This window comes from Larus michahellis, chromosome 5 (genome assembly GCF_964199755.1).
Source record: "Larus michahellis chromosome 5, bLarMic1.1, whole genome shotgun sequence".
NCBI lineage: Eukaryota > Metazoa > Chordata > Aves > Charadriiformes > Laridae > Larus > Larus michahellis.
In genome coordinates, this window is record NC_133900.1 from 60497104 (window position 1) to 60512501 (window position 15398).

A 15398-nucleotide genomic window follows, 5' to 3' on the forward strand; every position below is an offset into this window, starting at 1 on the left:
TGGGCTAGTAAAATGGAGTATTGCCTCTTGCCCAGAGGAGGAAAGGAGGAAATGGGAGGTGTAATGAGTATGTAGAAAGGACTCTTAGGAAGCATCGCGCTTTCTACGGTTTAATTTAGTTTTTCCTCCTGATTTCACCCCATTCTCTTACTTTTTTTGTCCTCTTTTCATTTTATTTCTGAAGGATGGGAAACTTATAAATAAAGCCAAATAAACTAGAATGCTTTGTTCATCAAATAATGAAGAGAAAGTAAAATAAAGCTACTTCACCAAGGAAATCTAGAGAAGTTTTTTAAGAGACCTTTTTGTCAGCAAAGCTGTAAATTATTGACTTAGCTTTTTCATTAAAAATAAAAGGGCGAACTCTTAAAAGTAGAGCTTCATTTCAGAGAAAATAAAACTCATGACTAAAAAATGGAATTGACAACCCCCAAAAAGCCTATTCTTAAGATATCTTACCACTCATCCTGTTGGCTTAACACCCCCTGTAGACAATGGAGCAGTGGGGAGTTCTCCTTTTGTGTCCCTTGCCCGCATCTAGATCCTCTCTTTAGACTCCAAAGTCAGAAGGAAAGGAGAATGATGGAACTATGTCTCTGTGGATCAGGGATAAGATGGGAGGGGTCTGTGGATTAATCTAGGAAACTCTGTGGATCAGGGATAAGATGGGGGGGTGTCTGTGGATTAATCTAGGAAACACTGTTAAACAATGTATCACAGGGATAATGTTTTGTTTGTTTGTTTGTTTTTACAATATTATAAAATCTGTGCTTTTCCCCAAGTGAATTGAACTTCCCCTGAATGCAGCGTCTGTGTGGTGAGGAGCTCGTTCTCACCCACCTTGCCACACTTAGAGACTGGCAAAAGCTGCAACCTTGCTCTTAGCTCTCCCTTCACGTACCAAGCTGCATGCCTGAAGTGTTCTGGTTATTTCTGAATAAAGTCTGGGGAATAATGCTACCTCTCTGTATAGTAGCACTGGCCTTTTTGCGGGGCACGCTGTACTTGGCTGGGCTGTGAAGTCGTTCCTCAGTATATTGTATAAATATTTCAGAGGCCTTGATTGATCATAGGAAGAGTTCTCCCTGACATGCTAATAAAGGCAAATCTTACTTTCAGCACCTTACAAAACTACAGGAGGTGTATTTGTGATCCTTTGGAAAGGAAGGCCTCTGACAAATGTAAATAATTCACAAATGCTAAAACGTCTACTTCATCTAAATAATTTTTTAGAGTGTAGCTGTATTTAAAATTGCAAATTGGTGTTATAGATGGCTTCTAATTTATTAAAATGTGTACATTCATAAAACTGATGCTGGAAACCTTTGGATCATAAAACCTAGCGTGTGTTGAGGCTGGCATCGTAATTCTAGCTCTAGTTCCAGCTGTGGCATCTATGCCTTTGAAGTACTCACAGCTGGGGTTGAAGCTCCTCTCTGCAGACAAAGAAACCTGCTGTCTTGAAGCATTGGCTTTAAATTTGCTGTAGCTTAGTTGGAACTTGACTTAAAGACTTGCTTCTCATTGCAGAGAGATGTCTCAGTATCTACTTCAAAGGCAGGTGATACCACAACATCTTCGGTCTCAGGTGTAGTTAAAAATTCACTCCCAAAGCAAAGGTAAGGCACTAGCCTTAAAACACAGGTTAAAATTCAGTTTATAGCTATGTTACTGTTAGGTGCAAAGACCTTACCTTAAATTTGAACCACTCTCCCATGCAAAATGTCATTTAATCAATTGCAATGTTTCTAATGTACCTATCACCCTCCTGTTTGAATACCTCTCCCTGCAGCTCAGCAGGAGTTTCTTTCCAGAACAAGCCGAAAGTAATCTCTGCGGGTTCAGGCTCCTTGGTTTAAAACAGCAGGGCTTCCTCTGCTGAGCTGCCCCTACCTGTGAGCACTTCAAAAGAGCAGTCGCAGCAGGGGCCGTATCTGAAACCGAAAGCGGTGGTTTTATCTAGCATGGGAGGTTTTGCGAGTCTTCAGCCTCGAGGGCAACTTGTTCATTTAAAAAATATTTTTTTTTTAAGTGATATATTGCATGGCTGTTATAAGACCTTGAAGCGGATAATGGTAGCCGCACAGTCTTTCCCTCTGGTCAGCTTTGAGCAAATGAAATAAAAAACAGAAAAGAGGACGAGTGCACTGTTCCAGAAACTCTGTGTTAACCCCATTTCTGTACTGCGCCCACGGAGTGACATACTGTAGAAGGGTGAACCACAAAGGTTGTTTGTTCTCTTTGATGTTATTTTATGATGTACAAAGCACCATTTTAGACATTATTTTCCTTCATGGTCTTAGTTAAAAATATCAGGAATACTGGGTTATGCCTTTGGTTTTTTTGGGCTAGAGAACTGAGTGTGGCAAGGTTTTGAGAGATTTGGAGAATGTCTTTGCTTGAGGTTGAAAGAAAACGGTGACTTTAACGTAGTTTAAGCTCATGGAATTAAAGGTATTTACGTATTTATTTCCCATTGATTTCCAAGTTAGAGGGAATACACGGCTTTGTTTTTCTTATGGTAGGAGAGAAAAGCATACGCGTGTCTTATGTGCTTTTGTATTATTTTACTGACTATAACTCTGATAATACAAATGCTTAATGAATTTATATAGATGGGGTTTTTTCCACGAAAATTATACTGGTCAGCGTCACAGGCATGTTTTATTGCTAGCAGACCTAGGGACTACAGTTGTTCATTCAGTGATTGCTGAATTTCTGTGTTTATAGAATGCTGTGTGTCAGGGTCCAAGTCCATACACTATCATAATTATGGATTTATTTTTTTTAAACACCTCCAGAAATTATAGATTGGGTGAGTCCTGCCACTGATCAGTCAGTCTCAAAAAGGTAGGTAGGCTAGGATGGAGATCTGGCTACCCCCGTATTTGACATCTATAAAAGCTACAGCAAAGCGTAGATCTGATAAACCTGGTAAGACCTCAGGAACTGCTCTTAATTTTCTAAATTAGAATCTTGTTCCCTGTGAAAGACTTAAGTTCCTAAAACATGCATTGTATTTTCTGTGATAGAAAACAGGTATTTATGAAACCTTCTAATTCAGCTAAGTCTGAGCACTGAGAATAGAAAAAGTCTCCCTTTCCCCCAGCTGAGCAAGAAAAAAATCTGCAAGTGCAGCATACGTATAATTTTTCAGACAGGGTGACCTGATATTGGCTATTATACGCGCAACTTTTCTTTTACTGTAAAGAGCGGACCAGAGTTACCTGCAAGAACATGAATTTGTGCTAGGCTGTTACGGTAGCGCTCCTACACACCCACAAATTCAACCCTCCACCCCATGCATAAAACCTAACTGCATCTCTTTAATGCAGTTACTAGAGGGACTTCAGCCAAGGTGAATCCCCTACAGCTAGTTTTAAATTGAGAGCTTCAAGACTTGCCTGCTCATGGGGGTAAATACTCCGGTGGATAGTTTTACTGAGCAGTGGGCATGTTACTCTCAGTAGTAAGCTAACTAGGTTAAGCTAAGTTAGCTATTTCTTTACAAGATCTGGTAGCTACAGGGTGTTTCTGCAGTAACATTTTTTTGGTGTCTGGAGTGCCTAAAAATAACCACAACAGAAAATGAAGTACAGAACGAGCTTTTCTATGGAAAAAAACCCCAACACCTTTTTCACAGATCCTTATCATTTCTACTGGGGTGGCAAGCAGAAGCTGCAGGTTCGCTGCGCTTTGTGGAAATCCTGATCCTGACTGGATGGACCCGAACCTGAGCAAAGGAGTGCCATAGTTTAAAAAAAATCCAACGTTCCCCCCCACCCCTCCACCGCTCCAAACAGCAACCTCTTGCTGCTGCTGAAAATAACATCTGAAATATGGCTTCAGTTGTAGCCTCTGTGACACGCAAAACCTGAGGGTTTTGCAAGCCTGTAACTAAGAAATTACATGGGCTCCCTAATGTTCCCTGTGAATTTCAGTTCTACCCTGAAGCCAACAGGTGAAAAAAGTGAAATGTGGGTGTGTCCCTGGGAGAAAACTAACAATTAGCAAATTTCAAAAAAATTAAAGGCTCAACTATTACTGCCCCTGAACTGCACAGCTCCTACACCAGTCACAGGATGGATTCTTCCATCCAAACACACACACCCGCCACCGCTCTGGGAATGGCAGGGGCATTAAACTATGTATGGGAATGGGGTAACAACCCTTCTAACATAGTGTTAGAAGAATGGGGAAAGACTAGGAAAAAAAGACCTGCAGCACAATCGGATTTGCATACACGTATATGATTCATCCTAATAGACATGCTGAATGTGGGTTACAGAAATGAGCAGTGAGGAGGATTGAAAATTACTGAATGGCCAGGCCTAGAGTGTTGTGATCGCTGATGCAAAGTCCAGCTGTAAGGCCAGTCACTAGTGGTGAAGCCCAGGGGTGGATACTGCATCCAGTACTGTTTAACATCTTCCTTAATGATTCTCACAATGTGGCAGAATGCAGCCTCAGAAAGTTTTCAGATGATACAAAACTGGGAGAAGTAGCTGATACAGAAGTTGGGTGTGCTGCCATTCAGAGTAACCTCAACAGGTAGTAGAAATGAGCAGAGAGGAACGTCATGAAGTTCAAGAAAGTGAAATGCAGAGTCCTGTACCTGGGGACGAACACCTCCATGCACCAGTCCATGCTGGGGCTGGAAAGCAGTTTGGCAGAGAAGGACCTGGGGGTTCTGGTGGACACCAAGTTGAACATGAGTCAGCAATGTGCCCTAGCAAGAAAGAAGGCCAGCTGCATCCTAAGCTGCATTAGGAGGAGCATTGCCAGCAAGGTTGAGAAAGGTGACTCCTTAGCTCTGGGAGGCCACACCTTAAGTACAGAACTTTGGTCTAACCAGTAAAAGAAAGACATGGACTTGCTGTATTGAGTTCAGTGAAGAGCCATGAAGATGATAAAGGGACTGTAGCATCTTTCATACAAGGAGAGCCTGAGAGAGCTGGGACTGTTCAGTCTGGAAAAGAGAAGGCTTGGAGGGATCATACCAATGTTTCTAAATACCTGACAGGTGAGAGCAAAGAGGAAGCCAAGCTCTTCTCAGTGGTGTGCAGTGACAGGATAAGAGGCAATGGGCACACATTGAAATACAGGAAATTCCATTTAAATACAAGAAAAAAATTATGTACTCTGAGGGTGGTCAAACACTGGCACAGTTTGCCCAGGGACGTTGTGGAGTCTCCATCCTTGCAGATACTCAGAACTTGACTGGACACAGCCCTGAGCAACCTGTTTTGGCTGATCGTGCTTGAGCAGGGGGGCTGGACTAGGCGACCTCCAAAGGTCCCTTCCAACCTCAACCATTCTATGATTTGTCCACTTACATATTACAGCAATTTAAAGCTTTCCAACTGTTGAAAATACATTTTCATGTTCGTAGTCAGAAGAGCTGTTAAAGGAATGGAAGTGTCTTTAAAGGAAGGCCCTAAATGGTGGCTCCCGTCATTTGGGAGTGCTGGAGGAAACATGGAAAAACCCACGGAGAAGAGGCAAAGGGTAGAGCAGGAGAAATATAAAGGAGAAAGAAGGTAAAGCTATGAAAAATCTGAGACATAAAGATCCAAAACCAAAGACTAATTTGGGGTGTTGTTTCCCATTGTCAGTTTTAGTAATTACTCTCAATTACCTAAGGCATGTTTTGAAATAAAAAATACATTCCTGGCAGCATTTGAGTTGCTCTGTTCCTCATAACTGAATTGGTCTGCAACAAAGGGAGTAAATTTCAGTGCTGAATATTTCCTTTCTGTGTGTGCTGTTGAATCCCGATGCAGCACATACAACTTCCAGGCAGTTAATATGCTGTTAGATGTTCACTGCAGAAAAGAGGGTGGGGATTGCTAAAAGCAGCAAATGGATAGTGATTTTGTGATGCTACCCAGAAGCAAAGCCACCCTAAAATGAAGATAGAGAGATTTCAGTGGTACAGCATTGCAACACCAATGTACGTGCTGTAAGTGAGGTAGCCTGAGCAGAAGTTCAGATACTCACTATAGGTAAGAGGCAAGATGTCTCATAGTAGAAGATGGGTCACCTTATTAGAGAATTAGATTTCCTTTGGGGAAAATATCTCAACAGCAAACACAGAAGTCCCTTTCAGGCTTTGCTTCTCCATTTTGTCTTAATATTTTTTGCAAGAGGCGGATATAAATTTGGAGAAGTATGCAAGGAAAAAAAAAACACACATAAAGAAAGTGAAAAGTTATTGACTGTAGCTCCCTGATGAGTTGTTCACTTTGGATGCTTACACAGAAGTAATATTTTTAGGGATGATTTGTGACACAATAATAATTTTAAAGTCCATTTCTTACCCATGGAAAACTTCATTGGCTCCAGGTTATTTCAAACATATTCTTAGAGCTATCCACTAATATATGATTCTGGACCTGCTTTGAGAAACCTTACCTTCAAATGTCCCTGTTGAAAAGAAACACAGGAGGCAGTGTTTCTCAGTGAAGAACATCAGAGTGGGATTCAGAGAGTTTGCATTCCTCGTTGGGATGTGCTACTGAGTCCCTATATGACCTTGGGTAAATTACTCTGGCCACGCGTTCAGTGTATTTTAGCTGGCTTCAAAATCATGCCTAGACTTTGTTGCCCATCCGCACTGTTACTACTAGAGGTTCCTACAAGCTAACTCTGCAGTGCTGCAGCTGTTTTTCACAGGTATCAGAAGACCCTTAGGTTTCCTTTTCTCTTGAGGGCTGCTCAAGGTTGCATACGTGTAATTTGTTCCTGGCTTCACTGCCTCCCTGCATCCCATCAGCACTAGCAGTAGCACTGTATGACTGGCATCAGGCTGATGGCTCTTAAGCCTTCTTTAAAATCCGTGATATGCTCTGCTAGGATGATGGATGAGGTTTATACACTGAATACTAGAGGTAAACATAGTGGAATTAAGGACAGCCTTCAGAAATCATCCTGGAGGAGTGATTTGAGAACCAGGAGATAAAGCACGAGAGGATGGTTTTAGAAAGGACAAAAGTAGAAGGCAGTAACAGATTACAGAAGATGTGGAAAGACTGTGAGACTGCCACATAACCCTTAGCATAAGTGAAGCATAAAATTAACATCAATAATCAAATGCAATAACAGCTAAGTAGAGAGTGCCAAAGAGAGACTGGCAAACATTCAGGTACAGTACTTACTCCTTGTTCATGATTCTGACTCATGAAAATGCAAATCTTCAAAAGAGTCTGCGATTAAAAAACAGATATATTGTTTATTTAGTCATAAAGATTTAGATGTATGCATTTGTAGTCCTTTTTTATTTTTTTTTTTTGCTAAAAACCTTTTGCTAAACTAGAAAAGAACTTAATTTGAGGTATCATCTATTCTGAGGAGAAAATGCTTCAGTTTTGATAGGAGTTAGTCTGAAGGTGTGATGACGACTATGACCAGCGTCCGAGAGTATATAGCCTGATCACATTTTTAAAGGTGGCCTTAATGAAATCTCCACTTGTACATGAACAATTTTTCATCTATGCATACATTGTTCTGCCATTACCATCTGTGCAGTCAGAATGCAACTTGTACATACGGATCTGTATTTATGTGAGAATTTGTGAAGTGAGATTTAAGTTTTACAAACTAAGAATAAATTTTGAAAAGGATCTCTCAAAACCAAATCTAGACATTATGAGTCTGTGAAAGTCCTTGGTCACAATGAGGGAATTAACATATATATGTATATACACACATACACGCACTTTTTAAAAGTTTGGGTTTGCAATTTTGTTGGAGAAATCTAAAATTCTAAAAGCTGTTTCAGAGTTGTCAGCTATTGTATTGCCAGGTCTTTTATGTGGATGACTCAATCAATTTTCCAATTGTCTGCTTCTCTCTGCCTGATATTTCCTAATAGAAGCCTTAGCAGTCCCATAATTTGGACATAAAAATGGAATTTATAACTTTTCCATTTACCCTGTCTCTATCACTGTCCACTGCCACTACTTTCTCTCAGCTTAATAACTGTAGTGAGAGTGAAAAATAGTCTTATTTTCTTCTCTCCTAATGTGCAGCTACTTGTCAAATGGCAGGGCCTTGCAACCTTATGTATACCGACTGTTTCTGAGCTTTCTACTCACTTCACCCTAGTTCACATTTTCATTTTAAATTGGCCTTAAATTCACAGACAAAAATTCTTAAGCTTTGTATTTACAAGGCAGCGTGCACATTCAGTTTAGTTTAAAATGCCTTAACCCAGTTTTAGCTATTGCTGAATGATATCGGCAGTGAACCAAAATGTTTTATTTTTCTACAGTTAATTTTCTCCTGCTGTTTTTCAGTACTGATTCTATTTATTCAGTGTCTCTGGAATTCTTGGTAGATTTCTATGGCAGGTTTTGCTTTATCTGAAATCATAATAATGTGTTTGTGATAGCAGAAATAGCCAACGGTGGCTTGTGGTTTACAGTAAGCGGTGACGGTAAAAGCAGATGGACATCTGACTGAGAAAAAGAGTTCCTCAATTAATTCTGGAGGGTGTGCAAGAAACAGCGCTTTTGTCTAAATGACTGCTTTTTAAAACGTTCACCAGAGCGTGCTGATTTCTCTTATCACGGAACAAGAGAAGAAAAGCTATTTTTCCCACCTTAAATATTGGACATTATGCTCCAGGTATCTGGAAAAAGCTTAATATTCTGAAGAAAGCTACCTGAAAATTGGCTATCAAATGTGAGATACAGGATCAAAAGGTCATTTTGAAAAAGTCTGGCCCACACTTTCTCTGTTAGGATCTTTGTTAAACTTTTTTTCAAAATATTCAAAGATAGCATGAGCCAAATTGTAAACCTATAATAATTCCAAAAATTACCAGTAACTCACAGTAATGCAAATGATGGGATTATTAGGAATTTACTAATTGCATAGAGTTATGTAATAATCTCTTTTTCAGAATATTTCTAAGCCTTTTGGTTTAGAATGGAGCTTAAAAATACAAGGTCTAAATTAGTGGGAGGACAAAAAGAGAAAACTAACATGAAAAAAATCAAACCTTACAGTTTTTCTAAGGCTTGCTTTGAGAGTATTGAAAGATTGAAGTTGACAGTAGTGAAGTTGACAGGATGTAAGATGAAGTAGGGAAAAAACTTCAAAAACGTTAGTGGATTCAGCTGAGAAAGATGCCAGGGAGCTCTAAGTAGAACTTAGCGGATGGATCATCTAAACCTTTTTCAGCTAATTCACAGAAATACCTCCTTATTTCTTGTAACTAAACCTAGCTGGAAATCACTCACAGCACAGAAGTAACACTATACAAAGTTCCCCTATACAACTGTTGTGATAAGCCACTTTTTTGGCAGTCTACACGTACTGAATTTGCGTGGCTGCCTTTACTGTGTGTGCCGGGGCCTTTGGAAATAAAATTCTTGGAATAAATACAGTTAGTCAAATTACCAGACATGTCTGTTATTGATTAAGGAAGAGTTTTGCAATCATTTAGACTAGTAAACTTGGCGCAAATCGTTAAATGTGGATGTTCCGTGGATTAAAAGAGGAGTAATTGGCAATCAACAGACCAGAGCTGCCTGTCTGCTTTTCAGCAGGACCACAAAAATCTTTTGCAGACAACCAAAATGCTGGGGCTTCATCATATGCTTTAAGCTGCCTCTCTGTCCGCCAAATGCAGGGCCACAAGAGACTTGCAGCACTTTGTGCAGGAGTCAAGGAAAGTGTCCGTTCTCTTGGCTAAAACCCCGCGGTGCAGAGGACCCTTGCCAAGCCAACTGGTGCAGGGGCAAATGCCAGTCACACCCCTGTCCTAAGAGCACCATCTTAGTCAAAATAACCAACAAAGTCTACTCTCCCCTAAGCTAGGCTTGCGTGGGGTGCTTCCATTCAACTTAAAAACTAGCAAGGAAAATAAAAGACCACAAGCCACCGACAGTTTGTAAAAAGCACCACTAAGTGTAACAAGAAAATGAGAATCAGCTTTTATGCCCTGTCTGAAAAAATAACTACAGTCAACGTATGAAGCATGGTTAAAAAGCCAGCCAAGAACAATGAAAACTGATCAAAAGCTTTCAAAGATTGCTACTTGAATGAAATTTCAAAATGAAAGTCAGAGGGGAAAAAAGGTGAAAACATGTACCTTTGCTTTTGTTTTAGCTCTGTTGCGCAGAACGCAGCAGATTTCCTGGGGCTTTTACTTGCAGAGGAAGGATGTGCTGCCCAAACAGATTCCAGGCCTCTGCAGGAAATTTCACGAGTTGTTTGTTCAAATGCCAGAATGGAGCAAGTCAGAGGAACCTGCAGTATCCTTGGGGTGACCCAGTGTCTCAAAACGCTGGGCAGAGATGTTCTGGTTTAGACCCGAGTAAGGTCACCGTCTTTTCATGTGGAACTAGTTAGTGCTAGTTTGTTCTATGAACAACTTCCTAGACAGTACGTGCTAGTTAGTACTTTAAGTTTTTATGCCACTGTTATCTGAATTAGAAGAAAATCTACAGGTTCTGCAGGACATTGAAATTTTTCTTAAAAAAAAAAACACAACCCAACAGAAAATCATCAAAACAAAACCTGCATGGTGTTGGTGCAGAAAAAAATTACTTTTTTCCCCAATCAACGGTGAGTTAGCAAGCACACAATTTGCTTCTGAAAATGGGATATAAGCTTCTAAATCATTTAGACACCTTTGAAAAGGGGATTTGAAAACCCAGCACACAGCATAGCCAGATTCCTTGTCAGGCACCACAGGAGGAAGAACTGAAGAATTTGGTTTTCAGTTCTGTAAATAATTAACTCGATCTGTCTTTTATATCAATTCCTATAGATAATAAAAATGTCTACCAGGAGCCAGATCTTCATGCAGAGAGTGCGACACTACAGAGGCATCGTATAAACTTTACACTGGTTATCCTTGCTCGTTCAGCCGGCTGTATTCTCACAATAAAGTTTAATGGAAACAGATGAAAGTTGCTGTAGACACGACTATATGCCTGGCTCAGAAAATCATTTTTAAGATTAGAGTTAAGGTGCAGGAAATGTTGGGAAGCTTAATTTTTATGCTGCTGGTGTCCTGCTCTGTCTCCTTTTGAAGTGCTTTGTAGAACCAGGCCAATTGTATTTAGTACAAGAGGGAACAGTGGTAGAAACTGAAACAGTCATTTTACCGGCAAGTGTAAAGCAGTTGTCAAATGGCATTGTCAAGATTATTTTCAAAGTCTGTCTTCACAACAGCAGCAAACAGTCACATGTAAGAGGAAGTACTTATTTATCTGATTTAAATGAATACAATCTGGTTTCGCTAATTTCTTTCTGGCAATAATTAGCATGTTGCTCAATTTATTTTAATAGCACATTAATTTGATTCCTTCTCTTGCCAGAAATGCAACCAGAAGCTTCAGAGTAACAAAATATATCTCTAACAGGAGCTGCCAAAGTTCCCTGTAAAGACAGTTATTTAGGAAACTATTTGTGTTGGTTTATTAAGTGTAACTTTATAACGCAGTTCCAATACGTTACTTCTACCCAGAAACATAAATCAGCAATGCGGAAAATGCATACAGTGGAATTAGGCAAAAAAGGCCGGGTCGTTTGGCAGAGACTCTATTGATTTGCTTAAGGAAGAAGGGAAGAAAATGGTTTAAAAGGCAGGTGTGAGCTTTTGCTGTATGCCATGAGGCTGCCCAAGGTGGCAGGCTATTTCTAGGACCCACATCCCATGCAATCCACGTTTTTTAAGTCATAGTAGGCATCTGCTGTAACAAAAGCAGACGGTGGAACACAAGCTGAGCCCTTGGTTAAAATTCTTTTCTTCAGTAGAAACCTTTTAAAAGCAGAAGAACATAGGAAGAAACAAGGGCAACTCACAGATGCTTTCCTTCAGGGCGCCTGGGTCTGGAGCTAGCACAGCACCAAGATGGTTTCCCCTGTAGAGGGGAAATGCCTCACAAAGCTATCTGATGGTCAGCGATACTGAGAGGCTGAAACAGTGCAAGTGGAAGAATATTCTGCAGGTTTTTGGTGAGTTTCCTGCGGACGGCTACCACGCGCCCAGGCACCAATCAGCACTATGAGACCTGACCAGAGGATACCCCTTGTTTCCTCTTCATGAATATGACTCAAAGCGAGATAAGACGGGGAAGGTACTCTCTCGCTCTTATCTACCTTAACCCATATTCAATAACTCTGCCTTCCTGGCAATAGCCATGTGGAATCTTAGCACGGGAAAAAATAAAATTCTTTTGACAGGCTGCTGCTTAATTTTAATGGGGGAAAAGAATTATTCCTCCTGATTTTAAATTTTCTCAACTTCTCAAGCTGTTCAAAGAGCTTATACTTTTTTTTTTTTTTTTTTTTTTTTTTAGAATATATTTAAGTAGTTTCATAACCTATTTCTCAAAGAAAATATTTTGGGAACAATGCGCTTACTCTTGCACTATGGTTTGAAGGGATTTCAGTAGATTTTTTTGTACCTATGTGTAGGACTACTGTGTAGAGCATGAAGAATGTTTGTCCTTGTATTTTAAAACATAAGACCTATAGGTAAATAGAAAAGATGTATGTGATTTCTAAAAAGATATACTTTAGTAAATATATTTTTTTTTCTATTAAAAAGAATACTTTGGAAAAAAAATGTTACTGTGTGAGAAAGCTGTAGATCCTGAAAACATCTGTCCGTAGTATACAGTGAGGAATGGTGTCCAGCATAACACCATGGCAGCATTTGAGGGAGCCCAGAAATTAGCATGCGTGGGGCACTCACAGTATAGCCCCAATAAATCTTTGTAATGGAATTTCCAAAACAAATACTTCTGTTGTAAGCTGACTCCCCCTACAACAGCTTTGCTGCAGGCTTGTTGTATTTCTTGGAGAAAAAAGGGTATTTTATCTGAAAATCTGCTCTCCATGCAAGAAATCAGTTAAAAATGTAATAGGTAATTCCAATTCTCAATTAGTTCAGCATATGGCCCACAAACCGATAGACATTTTGGCTGTATTTGGAAAGCATGTTATGTTTTTATTTGAGATTTTTAATGCAAACATTTGAAGCCATAGCTTTTACAGTACTGTGTGTATAAATAAAATATTATAATTACAATGTTGCATGGAGCCATCATTATGGCAGATGGACAAATTTATAATTATATGCTGCAAAACTACAGAGTCCTGATTTAGCATAAACGAGAGTTGACAGGAGCCCTAGTGTTCTCTTTAGTTGTTCTTTTACAGACTGAATATGAACTCTATGATTTTCTTTGTACAGCAGCCTGAAAATTCAGTTTTCTTCTTTCTTTTCTTACCGTGCTACGAGCAGTCCCTGGCTATCCTGCTCAGGAAAAGTGACTGCAGGAATTCTTAGGAAGAGATTTAATGGAGGAACAGCAATGGCACGATGCCACTGATACTGTCCATTGCAGGATGGACCTTTCTGGTTGTATATTGCAGGAGTGCCTCCACAGCTGTTCATCCTCTTTTCTTGCTTTCTATTCAAGGTTTCATCCGACTGAAGTGATGCTAATGTGACTTTTGTTTTTGTTCCATAAATCTGTCCTTGCTCATGTTTTGCGGAACAGAAAGTGGCAGGATTGTATCTTTTGTGTTGTGCTTGTGACTCTATGATTAGTTGTTGGTTTTTTTCTTGCCTAGATTTATTCACTTGCTGATAAAAATAATTTCAGTTGACCCATCCCTACTTGCAGACTCAGTTACCAGTGGGTCCCACTAATAGTTCCGCCGAAAAAAAGTGGAAAAAAAGCCCCAGCCATTTTAAAACAGTTTATTTTGCTATTTCTGAGATTAAACGCTTGGTATTTTCAGACTATGTTCAGGAAGTTCACATAGGTACCATTTATAAAAGTACTATCTGACTCCAAGGGAACAAACGTTCCTTAATGACTTTGTGGATCATACAAAAGTATTTGTGACAAATGTATATCTTTTTTAAGGCTGAACAGCAAGGTACATGCCACTGCTGTGGAGTGACCAGTCTCAAAATTTCTTTGTGTAACTGAGCAGTAACTTTTGCCAGAGCAAAAGACATTGACAGACGTTTAAATCTGTAAGCACTGAGCTCCTTTTTCAACCAGAGCTGAAAAATCTCACTTTCTCAGAAAATTTCTCAGTGTCTTGAAGTGGTTAGCTGCTGAATTCCCTCAAAGTCTCTTTTCTTCAGAAAAAGTTCTTTTAGCATTATAACTGACATCGATATTACTTTGCCTTTAGTAAATGGTACATTACTACTTTAATATCCAAGCTGTTCACTGCAAGAAGATGTCTCATTTACAGTGGAGGGACTCAATGGCCGTGCCTTTATGCCTGTGAAAGAGCAGCATCCCAGGACAGATGTAAACACAGCGTGATGTGCCTCCTGCAAGCTTTCCATCTGCATGGCTGCCTTGGTACGCAGCCTGCAGGCTGCCCGCGGGACAGGCTTAATGCGCACCAACACGCTGGGCATCCTTGGACCTGCAAGTTCTCGTGTGCTGTGGAGGATGCTCTCCTGTCCCATGAAAAGCTGCTCTTGCAGGGCTACCATATTGAAGAGCTGAGGCTTAATAGGGCCAGTAGAAGTGCCCCTGAATGAACTATATAGATGTAGAGCACTTTTCTCTATGAGGTAGAGAGGAAAATGGATTGTACGTTGCCCGTTCTGTTTGGAAGATATTTCCTTTTCTGTTTTGCAGGGCATTGCCTTTTCTGTTTATTCCTTTTAGTTCTTGGATGAAGAACTAAAAGCCCTACATTCAGAAATCCATTTTACTTCCCTTTCATTTCTGCACCTTTTATTTGTCTTTTTAGTCAGTTATTTTGTTAGTGATGACAACATGGGCACATCACTCACATTTTGAAATAGTACAGGCAGCCATCAACAGAGGATGAAATACCAGAATCACCAAACTTGTTTTCTAACAACATAATTATTTTTGTGTGTGAGTGCTGATGAACTATGATGGGAAAGTAAACATAAAGAGACAGCTTTTACAACACAATTTAGAGGAATCTGGAGAAAATGGAATGAAGAATAAACGGAGCTTTGAGATATATGGAATAAAAACTTGTTGCCTTGTTGTCAGTGAAAGAGCCAAAAGAATGTTTAAGAGTATGCATGCTTAGGAGGAATCTTCTCTCTCACCTGAGTACATCCAAACTCTGTGCTTAGGAAAGCTGGAATGAGTAAATGGTGGGGCAAGATCTATTATTTATACATTGTTCATGTTTGTGTCCCACAGGTGACACGGATAGGCCTTGTCTTTGTGTTTTGGTCAATGAAAAAAACCCACAACATTCCATTTTTCCATCCCTTTCCTCTTTCAGTTTATGTTTTCATGATGGATAGTTTTATGGATAAATTCTATTCATAATAATAGAATTTCTAGTATACGTGGAATGTGTATATTGTGCATTGTTTCCCTGAAGCAATAATAAGCTGCCTGTAGCATTACAGA